At 48.4% G+C, this 22,188-nt stretch overlaps 1 pseudogene; it reads left to right on the top strand.

Moving 5' to 3' along the window:
- The first annotated feature begins 1,240 nt into the window (after positions 1-1,240).
- The window catches only part of LOC135534180 (band 4.1-like protein 3), a 42,169-nt pseudogene continuing 21,221 nt past the window's right edge, over positions 1,241-22,188 (top strand).

The raw sequence follows: 22,188 nt of genomic DNA, 5'->3' as shown, positions 1-22,188 counted from the left end.
CCTTCCTCCCGCCCTCCACCCCTCCCTCCTCCACCCCTCCCTCCCTCCCTCCTCCCCTCCCTTCTACTCCTCCACTCCTCCCTCCCTCCACCCCTCCCTCCTCCCCCTCCCTCCCTCCCTCCACCAGCCCCTCCCTACACCCTCCCTCCTCCTCCCCTCCCTCCCTCCACCAGCCCCTTGGACCAGGCAGCTATGAGGACGGCTCCTGTAAACATGTCAAGGTTAAACTACAGCTCCACACTGACACAGGCTGTATGACTGTACATTAACACACAGACAGAGGAGATAAACATGGAGTCCGCAGCAGGAGGACACATGGCTACTGTCCACCCCAGCACCGTCGTTGTTGATTTGGTTTTGTTGAGGAAGCGGAGGTGGTGGAAAAGGGAAACTAAAGTACATGTGCTTCTGTTCTATCACATGTGCAATGATGTCAGAGCAATGATGTCAGAGCAATGATGTCAGAGCAACATATCTCACCGGCCAGCTGGTTACAGGCTGGTTAAAGCCAGCAACATATCACAAATTGAGAACATTGAGGTGAAATGAATATGCTCAGTTCGTTGTAGGGAGTCTGTTTTTATCTCATTCCCATTACTGTCGGAAGACCAGTTTAGTACTGACAGACTGTCTCTCTCTCACTGTCTCTCTCACTGTCACTCTCACTGTCTCTCTCACTGTCACTCTCTCACTCTCTCCCTCACTCACCCCCTGTGGGAAAAATGTATTCACTGTGATTTTCCTTCAAATCTGAGAGAAGAATCATTAGTTTCCCCTTGTAGCTCGACCTTTTAAAACAAAAATCTAGTTTACCCTACGACTAAGGCCTGAAACATGCTGCTGTTTTGGTGGTGTTGTTATTAAGGAGCGTCACCGAGGGGTTGGTGTAGTTAAGTGTGATATATATATATATATATAACGGTTTATCTCCACTGTATTACCACCACCACCTTAGCTTAGTGGCTGTTTTCTTTTAATATGGGTTTTATTGTTGTAATCCTGAGCTGCAATCTCATTATTAATAAGCTTAGGTTTTCGTAGAACCTTTTTAAGAACAGCCATAGTTACTACGGGGGGGTTGATTCACAGCCTAAATACAGTTATCTTAGTGCAGAATCGTGTCCCGGGTGGACGGTTCCCAGTGCAGAATCGTGTCCCGGGTGGACGGTTCACAGTGCAGAATCGTGTCCCTGGTGGACGGTTCACAGTGCAGAATCGTGTCCCGGTGGACGGTTCATAGTGCAGAATCGTGTCCCGGGTGGACGGTTCACAGTGCAGAATCGTGTCCCGGGTGGACGGTTCCCAGTGCAGAATCGTGTCCCGGGCGGACGGTTCCCAGTGCAGAATCGTGTCCCTGGTGGACGGTCTACAGTGCAGAATCGTGTCCCCAGGACGGTTCATAGTGTGCAGAATCGTGTCCCGGTGGACGGGGTTCACAGTGCAGAATCGTGTTCCGGCGGACGGTTCACAGCAGAACGTCCCGGGCGGACGGTTCACAGTGCAGAATCGTGGTTCCGGGTGGACGGTTCACAGTGCAGAATCGTGTCCCTGGTGGACGGTTCACAGTGCAGAATCGCAGTCCCTGGTGGACGGTTCACAGTGCAGAATCGTGTCCCAGGTGGACGGTTCCCAGTGCAGAATCGTGGTCCCGCGGATTTCCCAGTGCAGAATCGTGTCCTGGTGGACGGTTCACATGCAGAATCGTGTCCCTGGTGGACGGTTCACAGTGCCCAGAATCGTGTCCCGGAGTGGACGGTTCCCAGTGCAGAATCGTGTCCCGGGCGGATTTTCCAGTGCAGAATCGCGTGTCCCTAATGGACGGTTCACAGTGCAGAATCGTGTCCCTGGTGGGCGGTTCATAGTGCAGAATCGTGTCCCGGGTGGACGGTTCACAGTGCAGAATCGCAGTCCGGGCGGACGGTTCACAGTGCAGAATCGTGGTTCCGGGCGGACGGTTCACAGTGCAGAATCGCGTCCCTGGTGGACGGTTCTGATGCAGAATCGTGTCCCTGGTGGACGGTTCACAGTGCAGAATCGTGTCCCTGGTGGACGGTTCACAGTGCTGAATCGTGTCCCGGTGGACGTTCACAGTGCAGAATCGTGGGACGGGCGGACGGTTCATAGTGCAGAATCGTGGTCCCGGGTGGACGGGTTCACAGTGCAGAATCGTGGTCCTGGGTGGACGGGTTCACAGTGCAGAATCGTGTCCCGGTGGACGGTTCGGTGCAGAATCGTGTCCCGGTGGACGGTTCACAGTGCAGAATCGTGTCCCTGGTGGACGGTTCATAGTGCAGAATCGTGTCCCGGGTGGACGGTTCACAGTGCAGAATCGTGTCCCGGGTGGACGGTTCACAGTGCAGAATCGTGTCCCGGGCGGACGGTTCACAGTGCAGAATCGTGTCCCTGGTGGACGGTTCACAGTGCAGAATCGTGTCCCTGGTGGACGGTTCAGTGCAGAATCGTCCCGGTGGACGGGTTCATAGTGCAGAATCGTGTCCCGGGCGGACGGTTCACAGTACAGAATCGCGTCCCGGCGGACGTTCACAGTGCAGAATCGCGTCCCTGGTGGACGGTTCACAGTGCAGAATCGCGTCCCTGGTGGACGGTTCAGAGAATCGCGGTCCCGGGTGGACGGTTCATAGTGCAGAATCGCGGTCCCGGTGGACGGTTCCCAGTGCAGAATCGTGTCCCTGGTGGACGGTTCACAGTGCAGAATCGTGTCCCTGGTGGACGGTTCACAGTGCAGAATCGCATCCTCGGGTGGACGTTCACATTGCAGAATCGTCCCTGGTGGACGGTTCACAGTGCAGAATCGTGTCCCTGGTGGACGGTTCACAGTGCAGAATCGTGTCCTGGGTGGACGGTTCATATGCAGAATCGTGTCCCGGGGCGACGGTTCCTCAGTGCAGAATCGTGTTCCGGGCGGACATCACCGTCTGTTGGTGTGACTGTCTGATTGCGCAATGTTGATGTTGTGCTGGTGTGACATCAGTCTGTGCTAACTGCCGGGATGTTGTTCCTGCTGGTTTTGAAGTGTCTGTCGAAGCCTCTTTAATAGGCTTGAGAATCACACACACGCCTGTCAGATGTAACTCGTAACCTCGGGGAGGCATCGAGAGCAGAGTTATGCCAGGGCTCTGTGAGCGTGGGGAGAGGGAGGGAGGTGGTAACAGCAACCTAAATATATCCCCAGGGACTCAGAGGGAGTTTGACTGGAAGTTAGCCAGACTGCACAGCTACAGCCTGCTGTGAAAGAAGAAGAAGAGGATAACACACAGAGAGGAGGAGGATAACACACAGAGAGGAGGAGGATAACACACAGAGAGGAGGAGGATAACACACAGAGAGGAGGAGGATAACACACAGAGAGGAGGAGGATAACACACAGAGAGGAGGAGGAGGATAACACACAGAGAGGAGGAGGATAACACACAGAGGAGGAGGATAACACACAGAGGAGGAGGAGGATAACACACAGAGGAGGAGGAGGATAACACAGAGGAGGAGGAGGATAACACACAGAGGAGGAGGATAACACACAGAGAGGAGGAGGATAACACACAGAGAGGAGGAGGATAACACACAGAGAGGAGGAGGATAACACACAGAGGAGGAGGATAAAACACAGAGAGGAGGAGGATAACACACAGAGGAGGAGGATAAAACACAGAGAGGAGGAGGATAACACAGAGAGGAGGAGGATAACACACAGAGAGGACGAGGATAACACACAGAGGAGGAGGATAAAACACAGAGAGGAGGAGGATAACACACAGAGGAGGACGAGGATAACACACAGAGGAGGAGGATAAAACACAGAGAGGAGGAGGAGGTGGATAACACACAGAGGAGGAGGAGGATAACACACAGAGGAGGAGGAGGATAACACACAGAGAGGAGGAGGAGGATAACACACAGAGGAGGAGGATAACACACAGAGAGGAGGAGGATAACACACAGAGGAGGAGGAGGATAACACACAGAGGAGGAGGAGGATAACACACAGAGGAGGAGGATAACACACAGAGAGGAGGAGGATAACACACAGAGAGGAGGAGGAGGATAACACACGGAGGAGGATAACACACAGAGAGGAGGAGGAGGTGGATAACACACAGAGGAGGAGGATAACACAGAGGAGGAGGATAACACACAGAGGAGGAGGATAACACACAGAGAGGAGGAGGAGGATAACACAGAGGAGGAGGATAACACACAGAGGAGGAGGAGGATAACACACAGAGGAGGAGGAGGATAACACACAGAGAGGAGGAGGAGGAGGATAACACACAGAGAGGAGGAGGAGGATAAACACAGAGGAGGAGGAGGGATAACACAGAGAGGAGGAGGAGGATAACACAGAGGAGGAGGATAACACAGAGAGAGGAGGAGGAGGAGGATAACACAGAGAGGAGGAGGAGGAGGATAACACACAGAGAGGAGGAGGAGGATAACACACAGAGAGGAGGAGGAGGTGGATAACACACAGAGAGGAGGAGGAGGATAACACACAGAGGAGGAGGAGGAGGATAACACACAGAGAGGAGGAGGAGGTGGATAACACACAGAGAGGAGGAGGGAGGTGGATAACACAGAGAGGAGGAGGAGGGATAACACACAGAGGGAGGAGGAGGATAACACACAGAGAGGAGGAGGAGGATAACACACAGAGAGGAGGAGGAGGAGGATAACACACAGAGAGGAGGAGGAGGATAACACACAGAGAGGAGGAGGAGGATAACACACAGAGGAGGAGGAGGAGGAGGATAACACACAGAGGAGGAGGAGGAGGAGGATAACACACAGAGAGGAGGAGGAGGATAACACACAGAGGAGGAGGAGGATAACACACAGAGAGGAGGAGGAGGAGGATAAACACACAGAGGAGGAGGAGGAGGAGGATAACACAGAGAGGAGGAGGAGGATAACACACAGAGGAGGAGGAGGAGGATAACACACAGAGAGGAGGAGGATAACACACAGAGAGGAGGAGGAGGTGGATAACACACAGAGAGGAGGAGGAGGTGGATAGCACACAGAGGAGGAGGATAACACACAGAGGAGGAGGATAACACAGAGAGGAGGAGGATAACACACAGAGAGGAGGAGGAGGATAACACACAGAGAGGAGGAGGAGGTGGATAACACACAGAGGAGGAGGAGGATAACACAGGAGGAGGAGGAGGATAACACACAGAGGAGGAGGAGGATAACACACAGAGGAGGAGGAGGATAACACACAGAGAGGAGGAGGATAACACACAGAGGAGGAGGAGGAGGTGGATAACACACAGAGAGGAGGAGGAGGTGGATAACACACAGAGAGGAGGAGGAGGTGGATAACACACAGAGAGGAGGAGGAGGTGGATAACACACAGAGAGGAGGAGGAGGTGGATAGCACACAGAGAGGAGGAGGAGGTGGATAACACACAGAGAGGAGGAGGAGGTGGATAGCACACAGAGGAGGAGGATAACACACAGAGGAGGAGGAGGAGGTGGATAACACACAGAGAGGAGGAGGAGGTGGATAACACACAGAGAGGAGGAGGAGGAGGATAGCACACAGAGGAGGAGGATAACACACAGAGGAGGAGGATAACACACAGAGGAGGAGGATAACACACAGAGAGGAGGAGGAGGATAACACACAGAGAGGAGGAGGAGGATAACACACAGAGGAGGATGAGGATAACACACAGAGAGGAGGAGGAGGATAACACACAGAGGAGGAGGAGGTGGATAACACACAGAGGAGGAGGATAACACACAGAGGAGGAGGATGAGGATAACACAGAGAGGAGGAGGAGATGACAGGGGGATGGGTGTCAGAACAGCAGGGTGGAGGAGGAGATGTCAGAACAGCAGGGAGTAGGAGATGTCAGAACAGCAGGGAGTAGGAGATGTCAGAACAGCAGGGAGGAGGTCAGTTTACGTGCTGTCAACATAACCTTTCACCCCTGCTCTTTTGTCAACGAACCACAGTCTCTTCATCCCTGTTAGATGCACTGTACTGTTGTTCGCTGAAGAACAGATCAGTGTCAAAACTCAATTTTTAGCCACAATCACGTTTTTATTTTTCAAATGAGATCCATTGGTTCCGTTATCCACTAGAGACGGGTTCCGTTATGTTCCGTTATCCACTAGAGACGGGTTCTGTTATGTTCCGTTATCCACTAGAGACGGGTTCCGTTATGTTCCGTTATCCACTAGAGACGGGTTCCGTTATGTTCCGTTATCCACTAGAGACGGGTTCCGTTATCCACTAGAGACGGGTTCCGTTATCCACTAGAGATGGGTTCCGTTATGTTCCGTTATCCACTAGAGATGGGTTCCGTTATCCACTAGAGACGGGTTCCGTTATCCACTAGAGACGGGTTCCGTTATGTTCCGTTATCCACTAGAGACGGGTTCCGTTATGTTCCGTTATCCACTAGACGGGTTCCGTTATCCACTAGACGGGTTCCGTTATGTTCCGTTATCCACTAGAGACGGGTTCCGTTATCCACTAGAGGCGGGTTCCGTTATGTTCTGTTGTCCACTAGAGACGGGTTCCGTTATGTTCCGTTATCCACTAGAGACGGGTTCCGTTGTCCACTAGAGACGGGTTCCGTTATGTTCCGTTGTCCACTAGAGACGGGTTCCGTTATGTTCCGTTATCCACTAGAGACGGGTTCCGTTATGTTCCGTTATCCACTAGAGACGGGTTCCGTTATGTTCCGTTATCCACGAGAGACGGGTTCCGTTATGTTCCGTTATCCACGAGAGACGGGTTCCGCTATGTTCCGTTATCCACTAGAGACGGGTTCCGCTATGTTCCTTTATCCACTAGAGACGGGTTCCGCTATGTTCCTTTATCCACTAGAGACGGGTTCCGTTATGTTCCGTTATCCACTAGAGACGGGTTCCGTTATGTTCCGTTATCCACAAGAGACGGGTTCCGTTATGTTCCGTTATCCACTAGAGACGGGTTCCGTTATGTTCCTTTATCCATGAGTCGGGTTCCGTTATGTTCCTTTATGTTCCTTTATCCTCTAGAGACGGGTTCCTTTATCCACTAGAGACGGGTTCCGTTATGTTCCGTTATCCACTAGACGGGTTCCATTATGTTCCGTTATCCACTAGAGACGGCCAGATCTCATGGTCTGACTGCAGTATTCAACATTTGTCCGTCAACGTCAAGTTTTGACATTTAGTCCTTTCCTGCAGTTGATTGATCAAAGGACTAGTGGCTTCATGAGGAGAATGTTATTCGTATTTTTCATAATTATATAAAAAAATATATAAAAAATAATTAATTTGCAGAAAATCCAGTGTTTCTTTGTGAAACGGTTATATTTAAGTCATCTGTGATGTATATACAGTGTAATATTGGGATGTAAACTCAATGTACACATTTCCACTCTTATCTTCGTGGTACAGGTGTAGACTTTTATTTCAAAGCAGATTTTGTTTAAGACCATGGAACACACTGACTGTGATTTATCCCACTACAGTAATATACATTTAGCCATTCATTCCAAAAGGTTAAGGTTTATGGTAAATCAAATTTAAAAGTGACATCCTAGCACTGGGATTGAACCTGCGATCCTCGGAGCCAGATTTCGCAGTGTACGCCCATCTGTCAAACCCGTCCGCAGTTCCCCAGCAAGCCTATGGGTAAGAGTGATCACCGTTGCCCCTAGTGACCGGTATTGAAGTCGTCACCCGCTGTCCTGGGGACCTGGACGAACGTCGAATACTGCATTAGATCTGGTGTGACCTAGCCTAGTGGTTAGAGCGTTGGACTAGTAACCGGAAGGTTGCAAGTTCAAACCCCCGAGCTGACAAGGTACAAATCTGTCGTTCTGCCCCTGAACAGGCAGTTAACCCACTGTTCCTAGGCCGTCATTGAAAATAAGAATTTGTTCTTAACTGACTTGCCTGGTTAAATAAAGGTAAAATGAATAAATTAGCATACCACTTGGAGGAGAAGAAATGTATTGGCCATTCCTAGTTATATGCTCGTGTAGCAGACCTGAGTCTGGCTCATGGGCTCGTAATGAGGTCGCCCTGGGGGAATTTCCTCATGGTCTAATGGAAGACGTTTTCTCCCGTGGGGGACCTGGGTTCAGATCCCGACCCTGACATTGGTGTGCACTGTGGACAATGGAATGTGAAATCACACAACGGCCTCCTGTATTGTTCTCTCCTGTAGTGTGAACTCTGACCCTTGTTCAATAACTGCTCTCTGTGTGTCACCAGAAACGAGCCAGAGGCCAGCTGCTGTTTGCCAAGGTGTGTGACCATCTGAACCTGCTGGAGACGGACTACTTTGGCATCACGTACCGCGACGTGGAGAACCAGAAGGTAGAGGAAGAGACTCATCAAAGATGTTCTGTCTGCCCCGTCTGTCTGCCCCGTCTGTCTGCCCCGTCTGTCTGTCGTGGCTTGCTGTCTGTCTGTTGTCGTGGCTGTCTGTATGTCCTGTCTGTCTGTTGTCCTGTCTGTCTGTTGTCCTGTCTGTCTGTTGTCTTGTCCTGTCTGTTGTCCTGTCTGTCTGTTGTCGTGGCTGTCTGGTATCATGTCTGTCTGTTGTCGTGGCTGTCTGTCTGTTGTCGTGGCTGTCTGTCTGTATGTCCTGTCTGTCTGTTGTCGTGGCTGTCTGTTGTCCTGTCTGTCTGTTGTCCTGTCTGTCTGTTGTCGTGGCTGTCTGTTGTCCTGTCTGTCTGTATGTCCTGTCTGTCTGTTGTCCTGGCTGTCTGTTGTCGTGGCTGTCTGTTGTCGTGGCTGTCTGTTGTCCTGGCTGTCTGTTGTCCTGGCTGTCTGTTGTCCTGGCTGTCTGTTGTCGTGGCTGTCTGTTGTCCTGGCTGTCTGTTGTCCTGGCTGTCTGTTGTCCTGGCTGTCTGTTGTCCTGGCTGTCTGTATGTCCTGTCTGTCTGTTGTCCTGGCTGTCTTGTCCTGGCTGTCTGTTGTCGTGGCTGTCTGGTATCATGTCTGTCTGTTGTCCTGTCTGTATGTCCTGTCTGTCTGTCCTGTCTGTCTGTTGTCGTGGCTGTCTGGTATCCTGTCTGTCTGTTGTCCTGTCTGTCTGTTGTCGTGGCTGTCTGGTATCATGTCTGTCTGTTGTCCTGGCTGTCTGTTGTCCTGGCTGTCTGTTGTCCTGGCTGTCTGTTGTCCTGGCTGTCTGTTGTCGTGGCTGTCTGTTGTCGTGGCTGTCTGTTGTCCTGGCTGTCTGTTGTCGTGGCTGTCTGGTATCATGTCTGTCTGTTGTCCTGGCTGTCTGTTGTCCTGGCTGTCTGTTGTCCTGGCTGTCTGTTGTCCTGGCTGTCTGTTGTCCTGTCTGTCTGTTGTCGTGGCTGTCTGTTGTCCTGTCTGTCTGTTGTCCTGTCTGTCTGTATGTCCTGTCTGTCTGTTGTCCTGTCTGTCTGTTGTCCTGTCTGTCTGTTGTCTTGTCCTGTCTGTTGTCCTGTCTGTCTGTTGTCGTGGCTGTCTGGTATCATGTCTGTCTGTTGTCGTGGCTGTCTGTCTGTTGTCGTGGCTGTCTGTCTGTATGTCCTGTCTGTCTGTTGTCGTGGCTGTCTGTTGTCCTGTCTGTCTGTTGTCCTGTCTGTCTGTTGTCGTGGCTGTCTGTTGTCCTGTCTGTCTGTATGTCCTGTCTGTCTGTTGTCCTGTCTGTCTGTTGTCGTGGCTGTCTGTTGTCGTGGCTGTCTGTTGTCGTGGCTGTCTGTTGTCCTGGCTGTCTGTTGTCCTGGCTGTCTGTTGTCGTGGCTGTCTGTTGTCGTGGCTGTCTGTTGTCCTGGCTGTCTGTTGTCCTGGCTGTCTGTTGTCCTGGCTGTCTGTTGTCCTGGCTGTCTGTTGTCCTGGCTGTCTGTTGTCCTGGCTGTCTGTATGTCCTGTCTGTCTGTTGTCCTGGCTGTCTTGTCCTGGCTGTCTGTTGTCGTGGCTGTCTGGTATCATGTCTGTCTGTTGTCCTGTCTGTATGTCCTGTCTGTCTGTCCTGTCTGTCTTGTCCTGTCTGTCTGTTGTCGTGGCTGTCTGGTATCCTGTCTGTCTGTTGTCCTGTCTGTCTGTTGTCGTGGCTGTCTGGTATCATGTCTGTCTGTTGTCCTGGCTGTCTGTTGTCCTGGCTGTCTGTTGTCCTGGCTGTCTGTTGTCCTGGCTGTCTGTTGTCCTGGCTGTCTGTTGTCGTGGCTGTCTGTTGTCGTGGCTGTCTGTTGTCCTGGCTGTCTGTTGTCGTGGCTGTCTGGTATCATGTCTGTCTGTTGTCCTGTCTGTCTGTCCTGTCTGTCTGTCCTGTCTGTCTTGTCCTGTCTGTCTTGTCCTGTCTGTCTGTTGTCCTGTCTGTCTGTTGTCCTGTCTGTCTGTTGTCCTGGCTGTCTGTTGTCCTGGCTGTCTGTTGTCCTGTCTGTCTGTCTGTCCTGTCTGTCTTGTCCTGTCTGTCTGTTGTCCTGTCTGTCTGTTGTCCTGTCTGTCTGTTGTCGTGGCTGTCTGTTGTCCTGTCTGTCTGTTGTCCTGTCTGTCTGTATGTCCTGTCTGTCTGTTGTCCTGTCTGTCTGTTGTCCTGTCTGTCTGTTGTCTTGTCCTGTCTGTTGTCCTGTCTGTCTGGTATCATGTCTGTCTGTTGTCGTGGCTGTCTGTCTGTTGTCGTGGCTGTCTGTCTGTATGTCCTGTCTGTCTGTTGTCGTGGCTGTCTGTTGTCCTGTCTGTCTGTTGTCCTGTCTGTCTGTTGTCGTGGCTGTCTGTTGTCCTGTCTGTCTGTATGTCCTGTCTGTCTGTTGTCCTGTCTGTCTGTTGTCGTGGCTGTCTGTTGTCGTGGCTGTCTGTTGTCCTGGCTGTCTGTTGTCCTGGCTGTCTGTTGTCCTGGCTGTCTGTTGTCGTGGCTGTCTGTTGTCGTGGCTGTCTGTTGTCCTGGCTGTCTGTTGTCCTGGCTGTCTGTTGTCCTGGCTGTCTGTTGTCCTGGCTGTCTGTTGTCCTGGCTGTCTGTATGTCCTGTCTGTCTGTTGTCCTGGCTGTCTTGTCCTGGCTGTCTGTTGTCGTGGCTGTCTGGTATCATGTCTGTCTGTTGTCCTGTCTGTATGTCCTGTCTGTCTGTCCTGTCTGTCTTGTCCTGTCTGTCTGTTGTCGTGGCTGTCTGGTATCCTGTCTGTCTGTTGTCCTGTCTGTCTGTTGTCGTGGCTGTCTGGTATCATGTCTGTCTGTTGTCCTGGCTGTCTGTTGTCCTGGCTGTCTGTTGTCCTGGCTGTCTGTTGTCCTGGCTGTCTGTTATCGTGGCTGTCTGTTGTCGTGGCTGTCTGTTGTCCTGGCTGTCTGTTGTCGTGGCTGTCTGGTATCATGTCTGTCTGTTGTCCTGTCTGTCTGTCCTGTCTGTCTGTCCTGTCTGTCTTGTCCTGTCTGTGTCTTGTCCTGTCTGTCTGTTGTCCTGTCTGTCTGTTGTCCTGTCTGTCTGTTGTCCTGGCTGTCTGTCCTGTCTGTCTTGTCCTGTCTGTCTTGTCCTGTCTGTCTTGTCCTGTCTGTCTGTTGTCCTGGCTGTCTGTTGTCCTGGCTGTCTGTTGTCCTGGCTGTCTGTTGTCCTGTCTGTCTGTCTGTCCTGTCTGTCTTGTCCTGTCTGTCTGTTGTCCTGGCTGTCTGTTGTCCTGTCTGTCTGTTGTCCTGTCTGTCTGTTGTCCTGGCTGTCTGTTGTCGTGGCTGTCTGTTGTCCTGGCTGTCTGTTGTCCTGGCTGTCTGTTGTCCTGTCTGTCTGTCTGTCCTGTCTGTCTGTTGTCGTGGCTGTCTGTTGTCCTGTCTGTCTGTTGTCCTGTCTGTCTGTTGTCCTGTCTGTCTGTTGTCCTGGCTGTCTGTTGTCGTGGCTGTCTGTTGTCCTGTCTGTCTGTTGTCCTGGCTGTCTGTTGTCCTGTCTGTCTGTTGTCCTGTCTGTCTGTTGTCCTGGCTGTCTGTTGTCGTGGCTGTCTGTTGTCGTGGCTGTCTGGTATCCTGTACTGTGATGTGGAGAGCCAGAAGGTAGAGGCAGAGTATTATAACCAGGGCCCTTTTTATCCATGAAGCATTTGGAAGGAGGAGTGCTGAGCTAGGATAAATGTTGTGCTCCCGGGTGGAGCAGAGGTCTAAGTGTTAGAGGTGTCACTACAGACCCTGGTTCAGCGGTCTAAAGCATCTCCGTGTTAGAGGGGTCACTACAGACCCTGGTTCAGCGGTCTAAAGCATCTCAGTGTTAGAGGAGTCACTACAGACCCTGGTTCAGCGGTCTAAAGCATCTCAGTGTTAGAGGAGTCACTACAGACCCTGGTTCAGCGGTCTAAAGCATCTCAGTGTTAGAGGAGTCACTACAGACCCTGGTTCAGCGGTCTAAAGCATCTCAGTCTTAGAGGGGTCACTACAGACCCTGGTTCAGCGGTCTAAAGCATCTCAGTCTTAGAGGTGTCACTACAGACCCTGGTTCAGCGGTCTAAAGCATCTCAGTGTTAGAGGTGTCACTACAGACCCTGGTTCAGAGGTCTAAGGCATCTCAGTGTTAGAGGTGTCACTACAGACCCTGGTTCAGCGGTCTAAAGCATCTCAGTGTTAGAGGGGTCACTACAGACCCTGGTTCAGCGGTCTAAGACACTGCATCTCAATGCTAGAGGCGTCACTACAGACCCTGGTTCAGCGGTCTAAAGCATCTCCGTGTTAGAGGTGTCACTACAGACCCTGGTTCAGCGGTCTAAAGCATCTCCGTGTTAGAGGTGTCACTACAGACCCTGGTTCAGCGGTCTAAAGCATCTCAGTGTTAGAGGGGTCACTACAGACCCTGGTTCAGAGGTCTAAGGCATCTCAGTGCTAGAGGCGTCGCTACAGATCCTGGTTCAGCGGTCTAAAGCATCTCAGTGCTAGAGGCGTCACTACAGACCCTGGTTCAGCGGTCTAAGACACTGCATCTCAATGCTAGAGGCGTCACTACAGACCCTGGTTCAGAGGTCTAAGACACTGCATCTCAGTGTTAGAGGAGTCACTACAGACCCTGGTTCAGCGGTCTAAGACACTGCATCTCAATGCTAGAGGCGTCACTACAGACCCTGGTTCAGAGGTCTAAGACACTGCATCTCAGTGCTAGAGGCGTCACTACAGACACTGGTTCAGCGGTCTAAAGCATCTCAGTGCTAGAGGCGTCACTACAGACCCTGGTTCAGCGGTCTAAGACACTGCATCTCAGTGCTAGAGACGTACCTACAGACCCTGGTTCAGAGGTCTAAAGCATCTCAGTGCTAGAGGCGTCGCTACAGATCCTGGTTCAGCGGTCTAATACACTGCATCTCAGTGCTAGAGGAGTCACTACAGACCCTGGTTCAGAGGTCTAAGACACTGCATCTCAGTGCTAGAGGCATCACTACAGACCCTGGTTCAGCGGTCTAAAGCATCTCAGTGCTAGAGGCTTCACTACAGACCCTGGTTCAGAGGTCTAAGACACTGCATCTCAGTGCTAGAGGCGTCACTACAGACCCTGGTTCAGCGGTCTAAGACACTGCATCTCAGTGCTAGAGGTGTCACTACAGACCCTGGTTCAGCGGTCTAAGACACTGCATCTCAGTGCTAGAGCGTCACTACAGACCCTGGTTCAGAGGTCTAAGACACTGCATCTCCAGTGCTAGAGGCGTCACTACAGACCCTGGTTCAGAGGTCTAAGACACTGCATCTCAGTGCTAGAGGAGTCACTACAGACCCTGGTTCAGCGGTCTAAGACACTGCATCTCAGTGCTAGAGGTGTCACTACAGACCCTGGTTCAGCGGTCTAAGACACTGCATCTCAGTGCTAGAGGTGTCACTACAGACCCTGGTTCAGCGGTCTAAGACACTGCATCTCAGTGCTATAGGCGTCACTACAGACCCTGGTTCAGCGGTCTAAAGCATCTCAGTGCTAGAGGCGTCACTACAGACCCTGGTTCAGCGGTCTAAAGCATCTCAGTGCTAGAGGAGTCACTACAGACCCTGGTTCAGAGGTCTAAGACATCTCAGTGCTAGAGGTGTCACTACAGACCCTGGTTCAGCGGTCTAAGACACTGCATCTCAGTGCTAGAGGAGTCACTACAGACCCTGGTTCAGCGGTCTAAGACACTGCATCTCAGTGCTAGAGGTGTCACTACAGACCCTGGTTCAGAGGTCTAAGACACTACATCTCAATGCTAGAGGTGTCACTACAGACCCTGGTTCAGCGGTCTAAGACACTGCATCTCAGTGTTAGAGTTGTCACTACAGATCCTGGTTCAGCGGTTTAAGACACTGCATCTCAGTGCTAGAGGCGTCACTACAGACCCTGGTTCAGCGGTCTAAAACACTGCATCTCAGTGCTAGAGGCTTCACTACAGACCCTGGTTCAGAGGTCTAAGACACTGCATCTCAGTGCTAGAGGCGTCACTACAGACCCTGGTTCAGTGGTCTAAGACACTGCATCTCAGTGCTAGAGGCGTCACTACAGACCCTGGTTCAGCGGTCTAAAGCATCTCAGTGCTAGAGGCGTCACTATAGACCCTGGTTCAGCGGTCTAAGACACTGCATCTCAGTGCTAGAGGCGTCACTACAGACCCTGGTTCAGCGGTCTAAGACACTGCATCTCAGTGATAGAGGTGTCACTACAGACCCTGGTTCAGAGGTCTAAGACACTGCATCTCAGTGCTAGAGGCGTCACTACAGACCCTGGTTCAGTGGTCTAAGACACTGCATCTCAGTGCTAGAGGCGTCACTACAGACCCTGGTTCAGCGGTCTAAGACATCTCAGTGTTAGAGGCGTCACTACAGACCCTGGTTCAGCGGTTTAAGTCACTGCATCTCAGTGTTAGAGGAGTCACTACAGACCCTGGTTCAGGGTCTAAGACACTGCATCTCAGTGCTAGAGGTGTCACTACAGACCCTGGTTCAGCGGTTTAAGTCACTGCATCTCAGTGCTAGAGGTGTCACTACAGACCCTGGTTCAGCGGTCTAAGGCATCTCAGTGCTAGAGGCGTCACTACAGCCCCTGGTTCAGCGGTCTAAGACATCTCAGTGTTAGAGGTGTCACTACAGACCCTGGTTCAGTGGTCTAAGACACTGCATCTCAGTGCTAGAGGAGTCACTACAGACCCTGGTTCAGCGGTCTAAAGCATCTCAGTGCTAGAGGCGTCACTACAGACCCTGGTTCAGCGGTCTAAAGCATCTCAGTGCTAGAGGCGTCACTACAGACCCTGGTTCAGCGGTCTAAAGCATCTCAGTGCTAGAGGTGTCACTACAGACCCTGTTTGAATCCAGGCTGTATCACAAACGACCGTGATTGTGAGTCCCATAAGGCGGCGCACAATTGGTCCAGCGTCGTCCGGGTTTGGCCGGTGTCGGCCCGTCATTGTAAATAAGAATTTGTCCTTTAACTGGCTTGCCAAGTTAAATAAAGTTTAAAATAAAATGTATATATTAAAAGTCGCTGACAGACACATACACAACCAGGGGCGCAACTTTGGTTATAGAATTCGGAGGATAAACACTCCAAACAGCCGACCCGACAGCTCGGAGGCGTCCACATGGTCCTAAAGCACACCGCTGCCCTGCTTGTATCACATTCCACATTTGTTCTTTAACTGGCTTGCCAAGTTAAATAAAGGTTAAATCATAAATTTTTAAAAAATGTATAAATACCTAAACTTGGTGTGGGGCAGTGTTGCATAGACAATGGGGGGGGACCGGATCCGAGATGAACACAACTACTCTGAGATGTTTGTGGATACCGGCCCACTGTGTCGACAGACTGATAACAGTTACCCCAGTGGACTTTCTCAGGGCAGTGGTAACGTAGCTCTGTTCATGACTGGAGACCTGGTCATTCATTGATTTTATTCATATATATCATTACTAATTTGTCTCTTTCTCCAGAACTGGCTTGACCCGAACAAGGAACTGAAGAAGCAGATAAGGAGTAGGTTGCAGTGTGTTTATAGGGTTACACCATACTGCACTACACTATACTGCACTACACTATACTGCACTACACTATACTGCACTACACTATACTGCACTACACTAAACTGCACTACACTATACTGCACTACACTATACTGCACTACACTATGTTACAATAAACTATACTGCACTACACTATACTGCACTGCACTATACTATACTGCACTACACTATACTGCACTACACTATGTTACACTACACTATACTGCACTACAATATGTTGCACTACACTATACTGCACTACACTATGTTGCACTACACTATACTGCACTACACTATGTTGCACTACACTATACTGCACTACACTATGTTACACTACACTATGTTACACTACACTATACTGCACTACACTATACTGCACTACACTGCACTACACTATACTGCACTGCACTACACTATACTGCACTAAACTATGTTACACTACACTATACTGCACTACACTATACTGCACTACACTATACTGCACTACACTATACTGCACTACACTACACTATACTGCACTGCACTATGTTACACTACACTATATTGCACTACACTATGTTACACTACACTATACTGCACTGCACTATACTGCACTACACTATACTGCACTACACTATACTGCACTACACTATGTTACACTACACTATGTTACACTACACTATACTGCACTACACTATACTGCACTACACTATACTGCACTACACTATTCTGTACTAAACTATACTGCACTACACTATACTGCACTACACTATACTGCACTACACTATACTGCACTACACTATACTGCACTACACTATACTGCACTAAACTATACTGCACTAAACTATTCTGCACTGCACTATGTTACACTACACTATGTTCCACTACACTATACTGCACTAAACTATACTGCACTACACTATACTGCACTACACTGTTACACTATACTGCACTACACTATACTGCACTACACTATACTGCACTACACTATACTGCACTACACTATGTTACACTAAACTATACTGCACTGCACTATGTTACACTACACTATGTTCCACTACACTATACTGCACTAAACTATACTGCACTACACTATACTGCACTGCACTATGTTACACTACACTATGTTCCACTACACTATACTGCACTACACTATACTGCACTACACTATACTGCACTACACTATACTGCACTGCACTATGTTACACTACACTGCACTGCACTATGTTACACTACACTATACTGCACTGCACTATGTTACACTACACTATGTTACACTACACTATACTGCACTGCACTATGTTACACTACACTATACTGCACTACACTATACTACACTACACTGTTACACTACACTATACTGCACTGTACTATGTTACACTACACTATACTGCACTACACTATGTTACACTACACTATACTGCACTAAACTATACTGCACTAAACTATACTGCACTACACTATACTGCACTAAACTATACTGCACTGCACTGTTACACTACACTATACTGCACGACACTATGTTACACTACACTATGTTACACTACACTATACTGCACTAAACTATACTGCACTACACTATACTGCACTACACTATACTGCACTAAACTATACTGCACTAAACTATACTGCACTACACTATACTGCACTACACTATACTGCACTAAACTATACTGCACTAAACTATACTGCACTACACTATACTGCACTAAACTATACTGCACTACACTATGTTACACTACACTGCACTACACTATACTGCACTACACTATGTTACACTATACTGCACTACACTATGTTACACTATACTGCACTACACTATGTTACACTATACTGCACTAAACTATACTGCACTACACTATACTGCACTAAACTATACTGCACTAAACTATACTGCACTAAACTATACTGCACTACACTATACTGCACTAAACTATACTGCACTACACTATACTGCACTAAACTATACTGCACTGCACTATGTTACACTATACTACACTACACTATGTTACACTATACTGCACGACACTATACTGCACTACACTATACTGCACTAAACTATACTGCACTACACTATACTGCACTAAACTATACTGCACTGCACTATGTTACACTAAACTATACTGCACGACACTATAATGCACTACACTGTACTACTATAGTCTATGCTATACAACACAATTATATAGTCTATACCATACAACACTACTATAGTCTATACTATACAACACTATACTATAGTCTATACTATACAACACTACTCTAGTCAATACTATAGTATATACTATACAACACTGTACTATATACTATACAATACTATACTGTAGTATATACTATGCAACACTATACTATAGTATATACTATGGTCTATACTATACAACACTATACTATAGTCTATACTTTACAACACTACTATAGTCTATACTATAGTCTATACTATACAACACTATACTATAGTCTATAGTATACAACACTACTATAGTCGTATAGTATACACCACTATACTGTAGGCTGTAGTATACAACACTACTATAGTCTATACTATACAACAGTATACTATAATCTATACTATACAACACTATACTATAGTCTATACTATACAACACTACTATAGTCTATACTATACAACACTACTATAGTCTATACTATACACCACTATACTATAGTCTATACTATACACCACTATACTATAGTCAATACTATACACCACTACTATAGTCTATACTATACACCACTATACTATAGTCTATATTATACACCACTATACTATAGTCTATACTACACACCACTATACTATAGTCTATACTATACACCACTATACTATAGTCTAAACTATAGTCTATACTATACACCACTATACTATAGTCTATACTATACAACACTACTATAGTCTATACTATACACCACTATACTATAGTCTATACTATACAACACTACTATAGTCTATACTATACATCACTATACAATAGTCTATGCTATACAACACTATGCTATAGTCTATACTATACATCACTATACAATAGTCTATGCTATACAACACTATGCTATAGTCTATACTATACAACACTATGCTATAGTCTATACTATACAGCACTATACTATAGTCAATACTATACAACACTATACTATACAACACTACTATAGTCTATACTACACAACACTATACTAGTGTTGTATAGACTATAGTAGTGTTGTCTATATTATACAAGACTATACTATAATCTATACTACACAACACTACTATAGTCTATACTATACAACACTATACTATAGTCTATACCATACAACACTACTATAGTCTATACTATACAACTCTGTACTATAGTCTATACTATACAACACTATACTATAGTCTATACTATACAACACTACTATAGTCTATACTATACAACACTGTACCATAGTCTATACTATACAACACTATACTATAGTCTATACTATACAACACTACTATAGTCTATACTATACAACACTACTATAGTCTATACTATAGTCTATACTATACACCACTATACTATAGTCTATACTATACGTCACTACTATAGTCTATACTATACTTCACTACTATAGTCTATACTATACTTCACTACTATAGTCTATACTATACTTCACTACTATAGTCTATGCTATACTTTATTGTTCTGCAGGTGGCCCCTGGAACACTATACTATACTTTATTGTTCTGCAGGTGGCCCCTGGAACACTATACTATACTTTATTGTTCTGCAGGTGGCCCCTGGAACACTATACTATACTTTATTGTTCTGCGGGTGGCCCCTGGAACACTATACTATACAATACTTTATTGTTCTGCAGGTGGCCCCTGGAACTTTGGCTTCAACGTCAAGTTCTACCCCCCAGACCCTGCCCAGCTGTCTGAAGACATTACCAGGTGAGTTGGATGGATCGACTGCATTGTCAAAGCCTCTGAAATACAGTATGTTGCTATTTATGGTTTAATAATCTTACTGGCATCACCCACTCACCCCCCCCCCCCCCTCTTTCCCCTTCTCTGTTTTACTCCCCCTCTCTCTCCCCCTCTCTCCCCTATGCCTCCCCATCTCTCTCCCCTTCTCCATGCCTCCCCATCTCTCTCCCCATTCCTCTCTCCCCCTATGCCTCCCCATCTCCCTCCCCCTCCTCTCTCTCTCTCTCCCCCTCTCTCTCCCCCTTCTCTCTCCCCCTCCTCTCTTGCTCTCTCCCCCCTCCTTGCTCTCTCCCCCCTCCTCTCTTGCTCTCTCCCCCTCCTCTCTTGCTCTCTCCCCCCCTCCTCTCTTGCTCTCTCCCCCTCCCCCCCTCTCCCTCTCTCCCCCTCCTCTCTTGCTCTCTCGCCCTCCCTCTCTTGCTCTCTCCCCCTCCTCTCCCCCTCCTCTCTCTCGCTCTCTTTCCCCCCCTCCTCTCTTGCTCTTTTCCCCCTCCTCTCGCTCTCTCCCCCCTCCTCTCTCGCTCCTCTCCCCCTCCTCTCTCGCTCTCTCTCCCCCTCCTCTCTCGCTCTCTCCCCCTCCTCTCCCCTCTCTCCCCTCCTCCTCCTCTCTCTCTCTCTCTCTCTCTCTCTCTCTCTCTCTCTCCTCTCTCTCTCTCTCTCTCTATCTCTCCTCTCTCTATCTCTCCTCTCTCTCTCTCTCTCTCTCTCCATCTCTCCTCTCTATCTCCCTCCTCTCTATCTCCCTCCTCTCCCCTCTCTCTCCTCTCTCTCTCCCCCCTCTCTCTCTAGGTACTACCTGTGTCTCCAGCTGCGTGATGACATGGTGTCTGGTCGTCTCCCCTGTTCCTTCACCACCCACACCATACTGGGCTCCTACACGGTCCAGTCAGAGCTGGGGGACTACGACCCCGAGGAGACGGAGTACAACAGTGAGCTCCGCCGCTCCGAACCACACCAAGGAACTCGAGGACAAGGTCACGGACCTACACAAGAACTACAAGTATGTCCGGCAATAGATTTTCCCCGTAGTTACAGGACATGTAGTTGAATAAATGATATCTCTGAGCCCCGTAGTTACAGGACATGTAGTTGAATAAAGGATATCTCTGAGCCCCGTAGTTACAGGACATGTAGTTGAATAAAGGATATCTGAGCCCCCGTAGTTACAGGACATGTAGTTGAATAAAGGATATCTCTGAGCCCCGTAGTTACAGGACATGTAGTTGAATAAAGGATATCTCTGAGCCCCGTAGTTACAGGACATGTAGTTGAATAAAGGATATCTCTGGAGCCCCGTAGTTACAGGACATGTAGTTGAATATAGGTTATCTCTGAGCCCCGTAGTTACAGGACATGTAGTTGAATATAGGTTATCTCTGAGCCCCGTAGTTACAGGACATGTAGTTGAATAAAGGATATCTCTGAGCCCCGTAGTTACAGGACATGTAGTTGAATATAGGTTATCTCTGAGCCCCGTAGTTACAGGACATGTAGTTGAATAAAGGATATCTGAGCCCCGTAGTTACAGGACATGTAGTTGAATAAATGATATCTCTGAGCCCCGTAGTTACAGGACATGTAGTTGAATAAAGGATATCTGAGCCCCGTAGTTACAGGACATGTAGTTGAATAAATGATATCTCTGAGCCCCGTAGTTACAGGACATGTAGTTGAATAAAGGATATCTGAGCCCCGTAGTTACAGGACATGTAGTTGAATAAAGGATATCTGAGCCCCGTAGTTACAGGACATGTAGTTGAATAAAGGATATCTGAGCCCCGTAGTTACAGGACATGTAGTTGAATAAAGGATATCTGAGCCCCGTAGTTACAGGACATGTAGTTGAATAAAGGATATCTGAGCCCCGTAGTTACAGGACATGTAGTTGAATAAAGGATATCTGAGCCCCGTAGTTACAGGACATGTAGTTGAATAAAGGATATCTGAGCCCCGTAGTTACAGGACATGTAGTTGAATAAAGGATATCTCTGAGCCCCGTAGTTACAGGACATGTAGTTGAATAAAGGATATCTGAGCCCCGTAGTTACAGGACATGTAGTTGAATAAAGGATATCTGAGCCCCGTAGTTACAGGACATGTAGTTGAATAAAGGATATCTCTGAGCCCGTAGTTACAGGACATGTAGTTGAATAAAGGATATCTCTGAGCCCCGTAGTTACAGGACATGTAGTTGAATAAAGGATATCTGAGCCCCGTGAGTTACAGGACATGTAGTTGAATAAAGGATATCTCTGGAGCCCCGTAGTTACAGGACATGTAGTTGAATAAAGGATATCTCTGAGCCCCGTAGTTACAGGACATGTAGTTGAATAAAGGATATCTCTGAGCCCCGTAGTTACAGGACATG

Source organism: Oncorhynchus masou, unplaced genomic scaffold, assembly GCF_036934945.1.
Source record: "Oncorhynchus masou masou isolate Uvic2021 unplaced genomic scaffold, UVic_Omas_1.1 unplaced_scaffold_3106, whole genome shotgun sequence".
Lineage (NCBI taxonomy): Eukaryota > Metazoa > Chordata > Actinopteri > Salmoniformes > Salmonidae > Oncorhynchus > Oncorhynchus masou.
This window is presented reverse-complemented; position numbering and strand designations above follow the sequence as displayed.